General features: G+C 54.0%; 1 pseudogene across 1 annotated transcript; it reads left to right on the forward strand.

Moving 5' to 3' along the window:
* Positions 1-16935: 16935 nt before the first annotated feature.
* LOC311188324 (olfactory receptor 11L1-like) lies at positions 16936-17863 on the forward strand (annotated as a pseudogene). Its single transcript has one exon. The product of its transcript is annotated as an olfactory receptor 11L1-like (transcript).
* Positions 17864-18098: the final 235 nt, after the last annotated feature.

An 18098-nucleotide genomic window follows, 5' to 3' on the forward strand; every position in this document is an offset into this window, starting at 1 on the left:
ATACAATTAGTAAACAATACAGAAAAGACAAAGACTATAATTTCTCAATCAAGCACCTAAAGCTACCCGTCCCCTCGTGGGTAAAAGTTCATCCAAACAGGATTGGCCTCGAGCAAGGCCTGAAAGCCTGCCCCAAGTCTAAGGCACCTTCTGGTGGGGACCCACAGAAAAGGATCAGAAACAACCAAACAAGTCTGGAAGGAAAAGAGCAAAATCAAAATCAAGACAAAAAATACCACTGTCACCTCCCCATGAGTCTCACCCACATCTGTTTCAACCAGTCCACGACCAAAAGGCAAGCACAGTTTTTTCACAGTTCTCTCTGCTCCATGTGCCTCTTCCAGGTCTCCTTCTGGCTCTCTGTCCTGCTTCCTTCCTTCTCCAGTTTCCTCCTCCAGCTTCTGCTCCTCCCTGCTCAGCTCCACCCTACCTTGGGTGGGGCAGGGAACCTGGAACTTCCCCTTTTCGTGGGCACTACCCCGTTACAAGAGGAGAAAGCATACATTCCACAAAAATGTAGAATGATGTGGTAGATAGATAGATAGATAGATAGATAGATAGATAGATAGATAGATATAAAAGATGGGGGTGCTCTCCAAAAACTATTGTGATGACACAGTTAAGAGCAGTCTCTGAGCTGCAACAAGAGGGGGAGGGATGACCATTGCTCAGTCAGGGGTTATGATGTTTCAAAAAGTGAACTATCAAAAATGTGAACATACCTATCCCCTCATTTTTTACTTTTGATTTATTTGTATCAAACACTTGTCAGTTAACTTAGGGGGAAGAAACAGACACCTTATAAGGGAAAACCCATCAGGTTAACTTCAGACTTCTCTGAAGAAACAATAACAATAATAACAGTACGAAACAATAAAGCAAAAACAGACAATTATAAATGAGAGACATCCTACAGGGGAGGAGGAGGGAGAGGGATCAGAGGGAGGGAGGGAGGAGCACAGGGGACTGTGGTGATGGTGCACGGATACATCGGTGAAGGAAATTCTATGGGGACTACACCTGAGGGTGGGGGAGCAAATATTTTTTTTTAAAAATGAACAATGTTGTAAAAAATAAAAAAAATTAAAAATTAAAAAGAAAAGAAACACTTGTCAGTTACTAATTCATTTAACTCCACCAATATTTGTATGTTATGTGCTTGGTGCTGTGTACAAAACAGAGACATTCCCTAACTTCAGAGAGCTGCTTTCATGCAGGAGACAGTGAATAATAAAGACAAGAAACCCACCCCATCCTGTAGAGGGGCTGAGGGGAGGGACAGGCAGGGAGCAGGTGGGGCAGCAAGAAAGGGGGGTATGGGGGCAGCTGTGTCCATCAAGGGGGTAAGTGCAGAAGGTGGGATGGAAGCAAAGCCCTGGGAAGGGGATGTTCGGGAGTGAGGTTCCCATGGAAGGAACATCCTGTGGGGGGCTGGCTGGTGCCCGGGGTGCAAGGGCAGAGGGGATGAGGATCAGCTAGAGCAGAGGGAAAGGGAGGGACACAGGAGTGGGTGTCATAGGCCTGGGAAGGGGCCACCTTGTGAGGATAGGGGTGACTGTGGGGTTGGGGCGCCCCTGCCAGGCTGTGAACAGACCAGGGCCTGGTTCAGCTCCCAGGTGGCAGGAGAGACTAGTCTGTGTGTCTCCAGGTGAGAGAGGAGGGGCTCAGGTCAAGCTGGGTGAGAAGTGGCTCTTTGGAGGTGCAGGGGGCTCCCAAGGACAGCACAGTCCTGTCCTGTCTTCCTAGGCCTCATCATCAGGTGAAGGGCCCTGACTGGGGAGCAGGCTGGGTGAAGCTTTTTCTTCTTCTTCTTCTTCTCTCTTTCTCTTTTTTTTTTTTTTAAAGATTTATTTATTTATTTATACAAGCACTGGGTACAGTCAAAAGCACGGGAGGGTGAGAGCCAGAGCGGGGAGCAGAGCAGGCAGACTGACGAAGTACACAGCTGAGGGGAGCAGGGGGCAGCAGGAGAGGTCTGCGTGCCATGTGGGACCCTCCTCCGGTGGCCGGGGAGCAGCCGGGGATCAAATCAGTGTTGCAGAGGCTGTGGGCAGCTTGGCAACCCAGCGCTCAACCGCTGCGCCACCGGGGAGACCCTCCTCTTCTTTTTTTAATTGAGGTAACATTAATTTACACACTGCATAGATGTGAGGTGTAGAGCTTCTCATCAGGCAACTGTATATTTCACACATACCCATTAGCAAAAGTCCAATCACAATCCTTCACCAAGATATTCCCTCTACCCTCCGTCTCCTCTGGTCACTGCCATTTTGTTGTGGTTGTTGATTGCTTTTTTCCCTTCATAGTCCACAAATAAGTACAATCCTATGTTTTCTGTCTTTCTCAATTTGACATAGCATAATTCCCTGAAATTCTATCCACATTGTTGAAAATGGCGAGATTTCTTCTTTTTGCAGTATCTGAGTACTATTCCATTATGTGTGTGTATGATGTATGTAAATCACATTTTGTTAATCCTTTCATCTGTTCTTTAGAACTTGGGTTGTTCCCTATTTTGGCTATTGTAAATAGCACTGCAATGAAAATAGGGGCCCTGTCTCGTTTTGAATAAGTGTTTTCTTATTCATCAGGTCAATATCCAGAGGTGGAAATCCTGCATCATATTGCAATTCTTTTTTATTTTCTTGAGAACCACCGTATTGTTTTTCCAAATGGCTGTACCAATTACATCCAACCATTAGTGCAAAGGGTCCTTTAACCCTTGTTCCTCACAGAATTTATTTCTTGACTTTTGATAATAGACCTTTTTTACTGGTGTGAGCAGAAATCTAATTGATTTTTTCAAATGTTGACCCATCCTTGTGTTGCTGAGATAAAACTCACTCTGTCATGGTGTGTGATCCTTTTTCATGTGTGATTGAATTTGGTTTGCTAAGGTCTTGTTGAGGATGTTTGCATCTATGTTCATCAGGGATTAGTCTGTAGCTTTCTTTTTGTGTGATGTCCTTCTCTGCTTTTGGTATCAAGGGAATGTTGGGCTCATGAGATGTGATGGCAGCATTCCCTCTTCCTCTGTGTTTTTGAAGAGTTGAGAAGTCAGGTGTTAGTTCATCTTTAAAGAGTTTGTAGAAGTCACTGAAAATGTCTGGTCCTGGACTTTGTTTTTCAGGAAACTCTTGATTCATGTTTTAGTGTCTTTGCTTGTAGTTGCTTTGTTCTGAATCTTCCTGACTCAGTCTCAGAAGGTTTGTATACTTCTAAGAATTTGTCACTTTCTTCCAGGTTATTTGAGGTCATTCAATTTATTGACATATAGGTATTTGGAATTATGACATATAGATATTTGGTATTATGATCTTTTGTATCCTAATGTGTCTGTTGTAACTTCTCCCCTTTTGTTTCTTATTCTATTAGTTTTTTTTTCCTTTTTTCCTCCTTGAAAGTGTAGTAAAATATTTGTCTGTTTTGTTTATTTTTTTCAAAGAACCATATTTTGGTTTCATTGATTTTTTTGTCTCTCTTTGATTTCTTTGTTATTTATTTCTGCTTTAATATTTTTTTCCTTTGACTGTCTCTTGGTTTCATTTGTTCTTTCTAGCTGTTTAGATTCTTTACCTGAGCTCTGTCTTGACTCTAGGTGTGGCCTGTATTGCTCTGTATTGCCCTCTTAGTGCTGCTTGTGCTGTGTCATTTGTCTCAAGGTATTTTAAAATTTCTTGGTTGCTTTCCTTCTTAACCCAAGAGTGATTTGGTAGAGTGTCGTTCAATCTTCACCTGTTATTTTTCCCCCTGGTTTCTTTTTATGGTTGATTTGAGTTTGATACCATTGTGATCAGAGAGATACTTGTATGATTTCAGTCATCATGAATTTATGACACTTGTTAGATGACCCAACAAGTGATGTATTCTGGAGGCTATTCCAGGTGCACCTGACAAGAATATTATTTAGCTTTTTGGAGTATAAATATTCAGCCCAGATGGCCTAATTTCTCACTTAAAGTTATAGTTTCCCGGAGTTCTGTAGGGTGATGTGTCCTTGATGAAAGTGGAGTGTTGAATTTCTTTACCACTGTTGTGTTGCTGCCAATATCTGTTTTCAGATGTGTTAATAGTTGCCTTATGTATTTTGCTGCTCCTTTGCTTGGTGCATGTGTATTGATGAGTGTTATGTCTTCCTGATGTAGGATTCCTTAATCGTATGATGTTCATCTCTGTCTCTTGTTACCTTTTTTTCTGGAAGCTTATTTTATCTTATATGGCAGCCCCTGCAAATTTGGGGGTGCCCCATTTTCTTGTGTTTTTCCCAAGAACTGTTTTGATCCAGTCTCCTGGAGACAGCATAAAGTTGGGTTTTATTTTTTGGTACAACCAGTCACTCTGTGTCTTTCTCTTTGGTGAGTTCAATTCATTTGCATAAAGGATGATGACATGATGACTTACTACTGCCCTTTTGTCTTTAGTCAAATCCAGCCCAGAAATGTGTGGTATCTGGAGAGGGTGGTGAGGGCTCCAGGGAACCTGCCTCATAGGTTCCCCGGTCAGATTGCAGGATGGTGTCAGGCGAGAGGCCCAGACATTAACCAGGCAGCTGGGGTTCAGACCTGGACACTGCCATAACCCCTCAGGCTCCATGTCCTTGTTTCTGAAGGGGAATGTGGGGGAGGGGTGTCAGGATAGTATCAATTCCCAATTCACAGAGTGCTGGAGAAGAATCCCCGAGGTGACACAGAGAAAGTAACTGCTGAGGTATGTAGCCGGCCTTCAGTCAGCACCCTGAGCCACTTCTGTTCCTGTGCCCACCTCTGGCTTTTGAGACCCAACTCCCATGTCCCCTTCCTGCTGAGGAAGGAACCTCCCTGGCTCTGTGTTGGCCCCCTCCGAGGCAACTACTGCAGCCCTTGTCTCCTCACACACCCCAGGCTGCAGGACCTCCAGGGCGGGGTCACGTGGTTCTCTGTGACCCCAGCACCCTGTGGAGTATGTTCCTGGGCAACAGCATGCATTGGGCTTGGGGACCCCAAATGCCTGACTGCAAGTCTGCGCCATCAGAGTCACCTGGGGTGTATTTAGAGAGAAGTTCCCAGGCCTGTCCCCAGAGGCAGAGAGTGGGCTCTGGCTGCCCAGGGCTGGGGAAGGGAAGATCCTTCCACACTGATCACAGCCCTTCAGATCCACCAACATCTCATCCCCATCGCAGCCTCCTGAGACCCAGAGCAGGAGCCCCTGAGCACGGACCCTCCTGCTGCCTCCCCCTCAGAGACTGTGCGAATTGCCAGATCTTTGTTTAATGTGCAAAGGATGAAGTGATTGGTACAAACTATTAAAAAATTTAAGGCAATAAAGTGATCAGTGTCTGTTTTCTTACAAGAAATAGTGGAGACTGAATAAGTCATGTGACAGTCAAGGTCCTGATAGCAATGAGCTGTCAGACAAGGATTCCACATCCCCTGAAGTGTCCTTCAAAATAAACCTGATTTAAAAAAATTATTCCTAGTGTTTTAAGATTCCATTTAATGTTGCTGTTCATTTTTTTTTCACATTATCCTCAGAGCGGTGTCTGCAGGATCACGGCACAGAGGGACTGTCAGCAGCCTGGGGCTGTGAGCAGGGTTGACTCTGACCCACCTGTAGGGAGTGGGGCCCTGGAGCCCCAGAATCAGTCCCAAGAGCTGGTCCTCCAGGGAGGCACAGGCCTTGCTCTGCCCTCCTCTTGGCTCCCTGAATCTCCCAGACACCCCAGCATTGGGGAACTGAACGGGGATGTTCCGGATGAGGAAGGGGACTCCCCTTAACTATTATCTCCCCCATCTCCCTGCCATCTCCAGCATCAAGACAAAACATGGAAGACCTTTCATGGAAAGGATTTTTAATACAGTTAGTGTGCAACAAAGACAAATGAAAGAATAAAGTTTCCAAATCAAGCACCAAAGTCACCATCCCTTGTGGGTAAATGTTCAGCCAAACAGGGTTGGCCCAAGCAGGGCCTGAAAGCCTGTCACAGTCTAAAGCACCTCCTGGCGGGACCCATAGAAAAGGGGGGACAGGGCTGTCAAGTCTGGAAGGAAAAGAGCAAAATCAAGATAGAAGCTGCCATTGTCACCTCCCATGGATTTCTCACCCATGTCTGTGTCACCCAGTCCAAGGCCAAGAAGCAAGTTCAGCTTCTTCACGTGTCTCTGCCCCATGCGCCTCCCCCAGGTCTCCTTCTGGTTCCATCCTGCTTCCTCCCTCCTCAGCCTCCTCTCAAGCTTCCTCTCCCTGCTCAGCTCCACCCTTCTTGGGTGGGGCACGAACCCAGATCCTCCCTTGGGGGCCCCCCTGTTACAGTCCTCTCTGTCACCAGCATGTGCATATGTGTGGGTGACACCTGCCCTGCAAGGACAGGCAAGGCCCCAGATGTGCGCAGTTCCCTGGGCAGTTACAGGCCAGCACTGCTGCATCCCCCAGGGGAGACAGACGCTCCAGCTCCCCAGTGAGAGCCTATGTCACCCACACAGACCTTCCCCCTCAGTGTCCCCCGTGTGGCCCCTTCCCTGCCCGGTCCTCTCTGGCTCCCCCTGCACCCCTTTCCACCTCTGTCCCCTAAAGTCCCCATTTCCATCCTCTGCTCTATTTTCCAGGAGCTTCCCCATCTTCCTAGCCAGTGCCCTGGGGGCTCTCCTAGGCCCCTCCCCTCCTCCAAAGGATGGAGAATGTAAGGTGATTCCCAGGAGGAGGGGCTTTCGTCCTTGGAAGCAGAGGCAGAAACAAATTACAGGGACCCTGGAATCTAAGTTTTCATATAAAGAGACTGAGGCAATCTATATATTTGGGGATTTGCCCAGAACCTAGGAACCAATTATGTCCTGGAGACCACTGCAGACTAAAAATAAGGACACTGAAACTGACGCAGACTTGGGCGCCCCCTTGTGTGCAAATCCCTGTCCTGCCGCTGGGGGCCCAGGGAGCCTGGGGAGGGCCTGGCTGAGCTGGAGAAAGGGCGGCTCTGGGCTCCTGTGCTCAGCCCTGTGGCCACACGGGGGCGCTGCCGCCCTGCTCCGAATTTGGTGGAGCCGCCAGGAGGGGCTGGGGCTGAGGTGGGCAGAGTTGGGGTTGCTGGAGGGCGGCGTCTTGGGGTGAGATGCTCTGTGAGGAGTCAGAGCAGCAGGGCTCAGAAGAGAGGAGACTCCGGAGCCTGCCCTGTGTGTGAGGTTTCCGTCTTTTCTCCCCAGAACTCCTCTCTCCAGTCCCTGGACAGCGACACCTGGGAGAATCGGAAAAGAGAAAATTTTTTTCTTCTGCAACCTATTCAATATTGAGGGCATTTTTAAAAAAATAATATTTAGGGCCTCCCTGGCGGCTCAAGGAGCTAAGAATAGCACTATGAAGCTCTCCGCAGCCACTACGGCGTGAGTTTGATCCCCAGCCAGGGAGCTGCCCATATGGCACATCAGACCTCTCCTGTCCTGCCCGCTCCTCCCCTCAGCAGTGCATTTCAGTACATCTGCCTGTTCAGCTCCCCACCCTATCTCTGGTGAATCTTCTCACCTCCACATTTCTGGCCTGCACCCCAGTTCTTGTATGCATAAATAAATCTTTATAAAAAAATAAATTGATCTTAAAAAATAACATTTAAAGAATACTATCAGATTTATAGAAAAGTTGCAAAGGCAGTACAGGTCTTGTTTATCCCACATCATTTCCATTTTGTTAACATCCTACATGAATACTTTTATTTTTTTACAACTAATGCAGCTATGTTGACATAATTACTAAATGCCATCTTTGCTACTGTCCATTTTATGCTCCATAATCCCATCCAGTTCGCCTGGATGACAGTTTCTCAGATTTTCCTTTTTTTTATAACATTGACACTGGTGAGGAGTGATGTTTGGGAGAGGTGTTGGGGTCACAGATGAGGGTTCTTGGGTCACCTCTAAGAAAAGCGTCACCAGAGTCCTCCTTTCAGTAGCGTGTGGGCACACACACACACACACACAAAAGGAAAGAAGATGATGCTTGCGCAGACACCAGCAGGCAGGAGGAGCTGCCCCTGGAGAGGGTGGGTGTGTGAGGAGAAGCCTGTTAGTAGAGGCTCATTAGAACTCTGTTAGTGTGTGTGGTGTGGAATTACACATTTTAATAGATGTGAAGCTGTACTCCAAAGATTTATACAGTGTTATAAAGTAGTGTAACACACACACACACATATATATATTAATTATTGCTTTTGGGTATTTTGCTTACATAACTGCTAAAAGCCATGATCCATTACGGAGGTCTTATTATGTGGGCCTCTAGGTTGAATCATAGTCTCTGGTATACTATCAGCTTTCCAATCCTCAGATATGGAGGAAATTTCTAATTCTGTTTATACCACAGCTAGGTCATGGGTAAGAAAATGTTTACTCCTCCGTTGATCTATGTAGCCAACATCTGCATCAATAATATAGAAAATCCTTGAATTTCCTCAAATTATGTCCTGGAAAATGTTCCTCAAATTATGTCCCCTGCAGTTATTTCATTGTTTTCCTTTCCTTTCCAGTCTGATTTGGCTAATTTTAATGCCATTCCAATAGGGAACTGTGGGAGAGAAAGAAATAGATGAGATAGTAATAAATCACTCCTTGAGTCTTGTAGCCCTAGGAAAATCAAGTGTCCTCTGTGGTGGCGAAAAGAGATTATTTCCCGATGCAGGAGCACTCACAGTGTAATGGAAATACAGGATTGGATTGCCTTGGGTTTGATCCCTAGCACATTTTGGAACAGGGCCCGAGTCCTGTGTCATAAGCCTATATAACTGACCTGGGACCTGGGTTCCAAGGAGGACAATGGACTTGTGACTCATGCATGCACACTTCTCTGCCCCACTGGGGGCATTTTGTGGCACCACCCTTGTAGAGATTTGGGCCCAAGACCTGTTTCCTGAGGTGAGGTTCCCCAAACTGTGTGTGCATGGAATAGCTGTGAGCCATCCACAAACTTCCACAATGGAGTTTCCCTTCATGTATTTAAGTTTCATTGTATTATGTAGTGATTTGTGGACTAGACAGTGTAGCAGAAGTACACTGAAGCAAGTTAAGAGTGGATAAATTAATAAAGTGTAACAGAATTAGCTGATTGATTTATTCTCAAAATGTTTATACTTCAGTTAGTTTATGCTCTAGTTTGAGTTACCATGTTTATCCCTTCATCATATTGCTCTGTTAGTATTGTTGGTAGAGTTAAGTTAGCATTGCTAGTATTTAGTGAGGTTAGTGAATACTTTTTGAGTACTATTAATACTAGATTAATAGTACATTTGTTAATATCGCAGGAGAGTCAGCTGTCAGCAGAGGTAGCGCAAGGGCTGGGAGCACAGTCAGGGCTGGTGAGTGTAGTCAGCGTAGTCCAAGTGCATAGGCGCTATACATAGGGCACCTCCCTGCTGACCTCTGCAGGATTCAGAGGGAAGCAAGCCACTCCTGGGGAGTGGGAGGGGACCCTGACCCCGGCGACCCTGAGCTGGTCCTCAGCCTGCCCCTGCCCACTGCCCACAGGGGCACCCAGGAGCCCCAGGTACGCACACCTGTCAGGTGTGTTCACTCTATGGTGGGTGCCTGGTGTGCACTGCGTGTCACTCCCGCCTGGAGCCATGCACCGCCCGCCCGCCCCTCTGGCCACCCCCACTCTGCTGTCAGGTGCCTGTCCCTCACCCCAGCAGTGAGGCGACACCTGTCTTACCTCAAGAGCAGCTCCCTTGCTCTTTTAAGTGATTCGATGATTCGAGAATGTCTCCTGTGCACATTTTATTCAGAGGCCTCTCTGGCCGGCGTGCTGCCAGGGTCGGCAGGGCTTCAGAGGACAGCACTGCAGGTCTTGTCCTAAGGGACAGCCCGTGTCCCCGCGGACTGTGGGGCCAGCCCCACCTGAGTATTGGACACCAGCCAGCGCTGCCCAGACACCAAACCCTGCCTGCCCGCAGGCCCTGCCCTGTGCTCGGCCTTCTCCCTGTGGGGACCACGGCCTGGCCCTCGGGGCACAGCCCCTGCTCACCTCAGTGAGCACCGAGAATGGGAACCCCAGGTCCTCCCGGACCCAGCAGGCGAGCATGGGGGTGCAGAGAGAAGCCCTCCCTGCTGCAGGACACAAAGGGAGAGCGACCGGCCAGCTGGTGCGGAGGCGGCGGCCTATGAGGAGGGTTTTCCAAGAGGGAAATCAGCATGAGGCAAAGCACTCAAAAAAAGTACAAGTTTATCTTCAGTTATTTTGCTTAGAAATAAGCACATTTTCAAAGTTTGTAAGAAGTAATGTGATCAGAGCTGGACCCTTAAAAAGCAAAATCAAAAAATACTGTTTTGGAAATTGAAGGTGAAATCCTAACCATTACAGGCGCGGGGCGCACGGCCCTGCTCTGACTTTCTTTCCAGGCGAGGCCAGGGCCTGTGGCCACCGCCAGGGGCTGTTGGGCGGGGAGGCACCCATGGGCGGTCACTGGGCAGCCCCGGGCTCGCAGGCCCTCTCTGGGGGCTGGGGATGTGGCTCGTTGGGCTGCTGGGTAGGGTTCCCAGCTTCCCTGCCATGGGAATCAAACGTCCTGGTAGTTTCACGCTTTTCCTGGGGAGACCCTGATGAATGGAAAGCAGCTCCCCCAGGTGGACGTGGGGCCGGCACAGGGTGCACCCCACCCGTGAGCAGGCTGCTAGGCCCGCAACTCAGCTGACAGGCTCCGACCTGCCCTACCCATGTGCAGCGACGTTTATGTGCGCGATTCCTTGGTGGCCCTATGAGCGGGACCCTACTATCGCCCTGCAGTTGCCCCGAAAGCCTGCATGATGGTGAAGGACCTGGAGGCAAGACCTCCCTTCTGACCCTGGTCTAACGCCCCCTCTGCTCCCTGGCACCCCCTCTGTGCCCTAGCACTCCCTCTGCGCCCTGGCACCCCCCCTTCGCCCAGGCACACCCCCTCTGTGCCCTGGTACCCCCTCTGTGTCCTGGCACACCCCCCTCTGTGCCCTGGCGAACCCCCTCCTCGCCCTGGCGCCCCCTCTTCCCCGGGAGCCTCCACTCTCTCCGCCTACAGCTGGTGGGCCCTGGGCCTTGGGCTGGCCTGGGTGGTATGGTGGGGTCTGGCATCTGACCTGCATTGAATAAACGCAAACCCATCACCCGCAAACCCATCACCCCCGCACACACTGTGCCCCAGAGGAAAGAAGGAAGGAAGGTGGTACCCTGGGACTTGCCTGCCTGGGCTAATTGTTCTGAGCTGGCTCCTCCCGCTGGGTGCTCAGCCTGGGGAGGAGGGAGGCCCCAGCCTGGGGAAGAGGGTGGCCCCAGCCTGGGGAGGAGGGTGGCCCCATCCTGGCGGGGGGCTGGTGAAGATGCTACCTCCATGTGGTGGCCTTGGAAGTTGTGCCCACGCTTCACTCGCTTGATTCCAGAGGGGGTTTAAATGATAAAAGAAGTCTCTCTCGCAGGGCCTCTAAGGGTCCAAACTGCAGAATCCCCCAGGGAGAGGGAGCAGAGAGGACTCTGGCTCCCCTGAGGCCCACCCCCAGGGCCCTCAGCACTCTGGGGAAGGCACATCTGAGGTAACCAGCAGGCCTGGGGTACTGGACCCTCCCCCGCACCGAGCCCACGCCCAGGGCCCGTGGGTCTGGGAGTGGTTCTGAGAGCAGGTCTAGACATTTCATCGGGCACCCCCTCACCCTGTTCAGAGGCGGGGTTTGCACTGCTGGAGCTGGATCCAGACTTTGTCCACACTGTGCTCTGATGAATAACTGTCATCTATGAAACTTCCGAAGAAACGCAGGAGTTTTATAATCATTCCCTTTTTCATACCGAACCCAGTGATGCTCCGTGCGGGGCTTCAAGTGTGAGTCTTAGAATTTCCTTCCATGGACCCGGAAGACCTCCTCCTGAAGGCCCGTCTGGAGCGGCGCCTCTACCCTTACGGGTAGAGATTCCACCCCTCCTGTAACGGCCAAGTCCCTGGAGTGACCCCACGAGAAAGCTCCTGGCCAGGCTTCCTCTGCTGACTGCCCCGTCCCCAGCGAGCACAACACACCCTGGCCCCCAGACCCCGGCCTGGGCCCGCGGGGTGGCTGCCCCCACAGCTAGCCAGGGCTCCCCCTGGACTCCTGCTTCCCCTTCCCTGCCTCACAGACCTGCCCGTGCCTGGGCGGCCCTCCCACCCCTGGGCCTGGTGCACCCCACATGCCCCAATCCCTGGGCTCCGGCCACGTTGCTCTGGGGCCCGCCATGGGATGAGCAAAGCCCCAACTCAGCCGCCCCAGGAAATGGCCGGCCGGGACCACGCACCGCCGCGCCAAGGGGGCAGGTCACTTTGCCTAGACTGAGGTGACTTCAGCACATCTGGTCAGCGTGAGAGTGACCACCGATGGCAGTTTCCGGCACCCCTGCCCGGCCCCTGTGCGGGATGGAGGGGCTGACCGCGTGGGCGTGAGGAAGTGTCCCAGGGACCGCGTGGGAAAGAGGAAGGAGGGATTCTGGAAGGTACTTCCGGGTGAGGATTTGAACATCTCAAAGTATCTGTGAGCTTGTCTTGGTGGAGACGGATACACAGATGCCGACTTGTAGCCGATGGTGCACCCGCACCCAGGGGCGCCCGCCTGAGTGAGAGCAGGCCGTTGTGCTGGGGACGAGGGCGCGTGCCAGGGTGAGGATGCGTGCTGGAGTGGTGCTGCGGGGATGGCACGGGCGCCTGGGGCTGGTCAGGCAGTGGAGGCTGGGGCCTGGGGAGTGGGGAGGACAGCCTGGGGCGCAAAGAGGTCTTGAGGCCAGTCCTGGGCCTGCATGTGCTCCCAGGGCCGGGACTGGAAGCCTGGGGAAGCCTGCTCTGGCCGGCCGGCTCGGGACGCAGCTGGGGCGCGTTTCTGCCATGGCCCTGCTGCCTCTTGGAGGTGACGTTTTCCGGCCTCTCCTCCGTCGCACGTCTGCCGGGGCGAGGGGCCCCTCAGATGTCAGCACACCTGAGCCGGGCGCCCCCCCAGGCTCCTCAGGCCAAGCCTCAGGCTGGTCGCCTGCTGGCACGTGAGTGCTGGGGTGACCTTGTGGGGCTTGCGTGCCAGTGCCCTTTGCCGGCCACCCTCACGTGGCAGTGCTGATGGGGTGGGTGGCCTGGGTGTCCCCAGGTCCCGCTGTACCCTGTGCTCTCACCTGCTGGAACCCACCCACCTGCCTGCTCGCCTGCTCCCTGGGTGCCTGCACTGCTCTCCTCCCCTGGCCGCGGCGTGCCAGGCGAAGAGTGGGGGCCCAGTGTGAAGACCTCACGGAAGAAGCCTGCCCACAGGCCGGGGTGCAGCTTGTTTTCTTCCCCATCTCTAGCAGTGAGAAAGACGGTGATGGAGAGGGGCTAAGGCCAGCCAAGGCCGCAGCCGCAGGGCGCGTGCTGCCCGCGAGGAACAGGAGAGCTGCGGGCTGGGCCATCAGGGGGCCAACTCGGGTGGAGTGTAGTGGACCCCACCCAGCCCAGGACCCTGCCTGGGACCCCATCCAAGAGCCTGGACACTCTTCCCTGCAACCTCACCCCCATGAACTCAGGTTTCCTGGCGCCGCGGGCACCCCAAGACCTGGTGGTGCCAGCTAGAGCTTGCAGCGGCTCCTCACCCAGTGCCCCAAAATGCACCTGTGCGTGTGCAGCCACCCGTGCTCCTGAGCGTGTTCACAGCGGGCACTCGTGCACGCGCCGCGCCCTTGCCGTCTTCTGTCTGCAAGTTTTCTGAAAAATATACACACGGATAACATTATTTTGGAAAATAAGTTATTAAGTCAAGCACAAGTGCGTCGCGGGACAGTGCCCCCCCATGCAGCAGCCTCTGGTCCTGCTGGTAAGAGGGGGGCGGGGGCATGTGGAGGGCTCCGCTCAGGCCTTTCCAGGCTGAGATGCTGCGTTTTCCTTGTGGAGTTGGGAGATGCCCTCGGCGCAGGTGCTCTGGTCTCTGGAAGTTGGCCTGGGTGGGGGGGTCTCACCGTGTGGGTGAGTGGATGTGCTCTCGTGGGCACACCTGAAACTGCAGTGTGAAGCGGAAGGCCGCTGGCACCCGTCTGTCCTCAGGATGGGCCCCTGGGTACCTGCTCCCTAGATTTTCAAGAAACACCCATTTGTTTGAGTCAGTCCAGTTCAGCATCTCCGGGGCCATCCTAAGCTACATTTTAAAAAAGTTTTCCAAAGAACTGCTTGGGTCCCAGGGGTGCCCCCGTGCTGAGCCCCCTGGGCAGCGGGGAGTCTCAAAAGTTTGCTTTTGTTGATTATTAACTCGTAGGCAAACTGTGGAAGAATACCTGGGAGGAGGATTCCCCGAAGGCCAGGCCCCAGGAGACCTGGGTTGTTGAAAGGTGGAGCGTGTTCCAGTCACGTCACCCGCAGAAGATGGCCAGTCGCAGCAGCCAGGGCCAGCGTGCAGGGCGGAGGGCAGCAGGGCCGAGCCGGCAGCAGGGAGGACCGTGGGCGCCGTGTGCCAGGGAGATGGACAGGTAGGCTCAGGGCTCAGAAGGCCACCAGGAGAGGTGTGTTTGGAGCCAGAGGCCATGCCTGTGGGTGAGGGACTGCGAGCCTGAGGCTGCAGGCCCTGCGGATACTCTGTCCAGGTGGGATCGCCCGCCCTGTGGTGCCTGGAGAGCATCAGGGAGGCCCTAGCCCAGAGGCGCCTGGTGGCCCTGGATGGCGGGAGGTCTGTGGTACTGGGGCATGTTTATTTCCATAAAGGCTCCAGGGAAGCTGTGAAATGAGATGTGGGGCTGGCGCCTGGGAGGTTCTGTCTCGGGGCGGGTCTTGTTGGCTGAGCTCATTGTAAATCAGGTGATCCAGTCCCTGGGATAGCCAGGACTTGATGTCAGCCCCAAGCAGGTCTGCACCCCCACCCCCATCACCCCACCACCTGCTCGCACCCCCACCCCTGCCACCCCCCACCCCTGCCAACCCCCTACCCTGTCACCCCGGCACCCCGTCCTGCCCCAAAGGGCTAGGCCTAGCAGGTCCTTTTTCCCTTGTGTCTTTGACTGCGTTTGAGGGGGACTTTAGGTGACTCAGAAATGGGGCCAAATGCCCTGTGACCCAACCACGTTGCCCATGCTGACCCCGTCAACCAGGCCCTGGTGGTCTCGGCATTTAAATTCTGCCTTTTTCCGGTCACTGCTCATGTCACGGAAGTGGAAGCAATGTCAGGAAAGGACCATGTTCCAAAGTGAATTGCATCACTCGCTGCCCTGTGGGGTCACGCTTCCCCTCAGCCTGGGCTCCTGGACTGGCCTGGGGTCAGCCTGCCCCGGGGCAGGGCCCAGGAACAGCAGTGAGCAGAGAAGGCCAGAGACTGTGGTCTGTGCTGTGCGCAGGAGCTGAGATGGGGTCAGAACAGAGACCCAGAGGTCTGGTGCCTCTGAGGAGGAAGGGGAGCAGCTGGGAGGGAGCAGGGCAGGCCGGCCCTAGGCACAGAGAGCAGACACCACGCAGCAGGGCCAGCTCCTGGGCGCAGCCAGCAGGTGGAGCCAGGGGCCTTTTTCACTGTAGAGCTCCAGGGACCATGGCTCCGGAGCCCTGAACTGGCCACTCTCTGCAGCCTCATGCCCAAGCCCCTCGCCAAATCGTCTGCTTTGCGCGCTCTGGTTTCCACCCTAGCAGAGGCCTCTGCTGTGGCAGCTGCTCTGTCCACTTTCCCAGGAGGAAGGACGGGTGTGCCTGGGGCGCAGGGAGACTACAGCAGTCGGGTGGGAGGGGCGGTGCTCCTTGGGGGGATGCTGCATTTCCGAGGGGGGGGTTGTCGGTTAATTTGGGCAAGAGACCAAATAAAGCCACAGCCAGCTCAGGTGCAACCTCTGGGGGAGAGGGGGGGAGAAGGGGGTGATGCACCACCCATCGGGCTCCCGGGGAGACAGAGGGGGGCGGTGAAGGAGGGCCTCCGGTTACTTCAGCTTCATCAGTTTCCTACACAAAAAGTCTTGGAAGGTTTTGGAGAAGCGCCTGAAATAGTCACTAGGGGAGAAGGAGGGACGTGGAAGGGCCTGCGGCTGGAATCCTGGGCCTGGGCATTACAGAGGTGACATCACGCTCAGTCCTTGGTGAGGGAAGCCCCTGATGGCGGGTGGATGCTGGCTTCATCCAGAACTAGGCTAGACCTTGAAAAAAAGGAGGGGTGACTTGTTGACTGGACACAAAATCCGATCACTAAGCTGGTGTCCACCTGGGTGAGAAGGTACCAGTGGAGATGCAGGCTGGCTCAGCCCTGGCCACACAGACACACACAGACACACTCAGATGCTCAAGTGCCCGGAGGAGGTGTCCATAAACACTGAGGGCAGAACACAGTCTCCCGGGGCTGGGAGACGGGCCAGGTGTGACCTGTTTCCAGATGAGGGTCACCTGTGGGAGGAAAGGGCCCAGGCCCTTTCCAGGAAAACATAGCTATTAATTTTTTAAAGGTTTATTTATTTATGCATAAAGAACTGGGGTACAGGCCAAAGGTTGGGGGTGGGTGGGTGAGAGGATTTACCAGAGACCAGAGACAGAGTGGGGAGCAGAACAGGTGCATCTACTGAAACACGCTGCTGAGGGGAGCAGCGGGGAGACAGAAGAGGTCTGCCTCGCCCTGTGGGTCACTCCCTGGCCGGGGATTGAACTCATGCCTTAGTGGCTGGGGACAGCTTCACAGTGCTGAGACTTAACCCTCGCGCCACCAGGGAGGCCCGGCTATTAATTGTATTTCCTGTGTTTGGCTCAGTGAGCCCCTTCTTACCTGGGGTGTTGAACCTGAAACTTCTAGATCTCAGAGAGCCTGGTGAGTGGAGCTTGCTGAGGCCCTCCCCCAACTCTTGCGCCCCTTTCGCCTAATGGGTTGAAACCACAGTGGTCTAAAAGCCAGGTGGAGCCGCGCACGTTCTTCCAGAAAGCTGTCGTGGAGACGGGAGTGCTCGAAGACAGTCTCTCATGTTCCAGATAGCACCGAGGATTTTCATGCCTTGTCCGCAGTGCTTTCCAAGGTCTCTTCCCCTCCGCAGGCGATGGAGCCCCCAAATGTGTCTGCTGTCACTGAGTTTCAGCTGCTGGGGTTCCAGAACCTTCTCGAGTGGCAGTCCCTGCTGTTTGCCATCTTTCTGTTCATCTACGTGCTGACGGTGGTGGGGAACGTCGTCATCATTGCCGTGGCGAGCCATGACCGGCGGCTGCACACGCCCATGTACACGTTCCTCAAGCACCTGTCCTTCGTGGAGGTCTAGGACACCTCCACCGTCGTGCCGCCACTGCTCGCCGGCCTGCTGTCCCCGGGCCGTGCCATCTCCTTCCCCGCCTGCATGGCCCAGCTCTACTTCTTTGTGTTTTTCGGGGCCACCGAGTGCTTCCTCCTGGCCACGATGGCCTATGACCGCTACCTGGCCGTCTGCAGCCCCCTGAGCTACCCCCTCCTGATGCGCCCCAGACCTGCGCCAAGCTGGTGGCCGTCTCCTGGGTGACCAGGGTGGGCACGGGGTCCTGCCCTGCCTGATGATCTTCAGGCTGGACTTCTGTGGCCCCAACCGGATCAACCACTTCTTCTGCGACCTGCCCCTCCATGCTGCTCTCCTGCTCCCGCGTCTGCGTCACCGAGATGGTCATCTTCGCCCTGTCCATCGCCGCCTGCGCGTGTGCCTCCTCCCCACCCTCGTGTCCCACGTCTTCATCGTGGCCGCCATCGTAAGCATCCCCTCCGCCTCCGGCCCGCGAAGACCTTCTCCACGGCGGCTCCCACCTGGCCGTGGTCACCACCTACTCCGGGACCACGATCTCCATGTACGTGCGCCCCAAAGCCCACCTGTCCCCTGAAATCAACAAGATCATTTACGTCTTCTACACCGTGGTCACCCCACTGCTGAACCCATCATCTACCATTTGAGGAACAAAGACTTCCAAGAGGCCGCGAGGAAAGTTATGACGAGGAGGGGCCTCGTCTGAGGCCTCAGAGCGCAGGGCAGCTTCTCGCTCAGGTGTGGCCAGTGGGTGGGGCCAGGCGCAGCCCAGTGCGGTGGGGCCCTTGGCGGGCGCTGCCCGGGCTGCCACAGGTGGGGGCTGCTTCCCCGCCCCCCGCCCCCCGCCCGCCGGCCGCTCGCTGGGCCCCTGCCGGCCCTGCTGTCCTCGCTCTGCTCTCCGGGGTCCCGCCCTGTGGCTGTGGGCTCTGCACGTCCCGACC

Source organism: Talpa europaea (genome assembly GCF_964194135.1).
Source record: "Talpa europaea genome assembly, chromosome: 2".
Taxonomy (NCBI): Eukaryota; Metazoa; Chordata; class Mammalia; order Eulipotyphla; family Talpidae; genus Talpa; species Talpa europaea.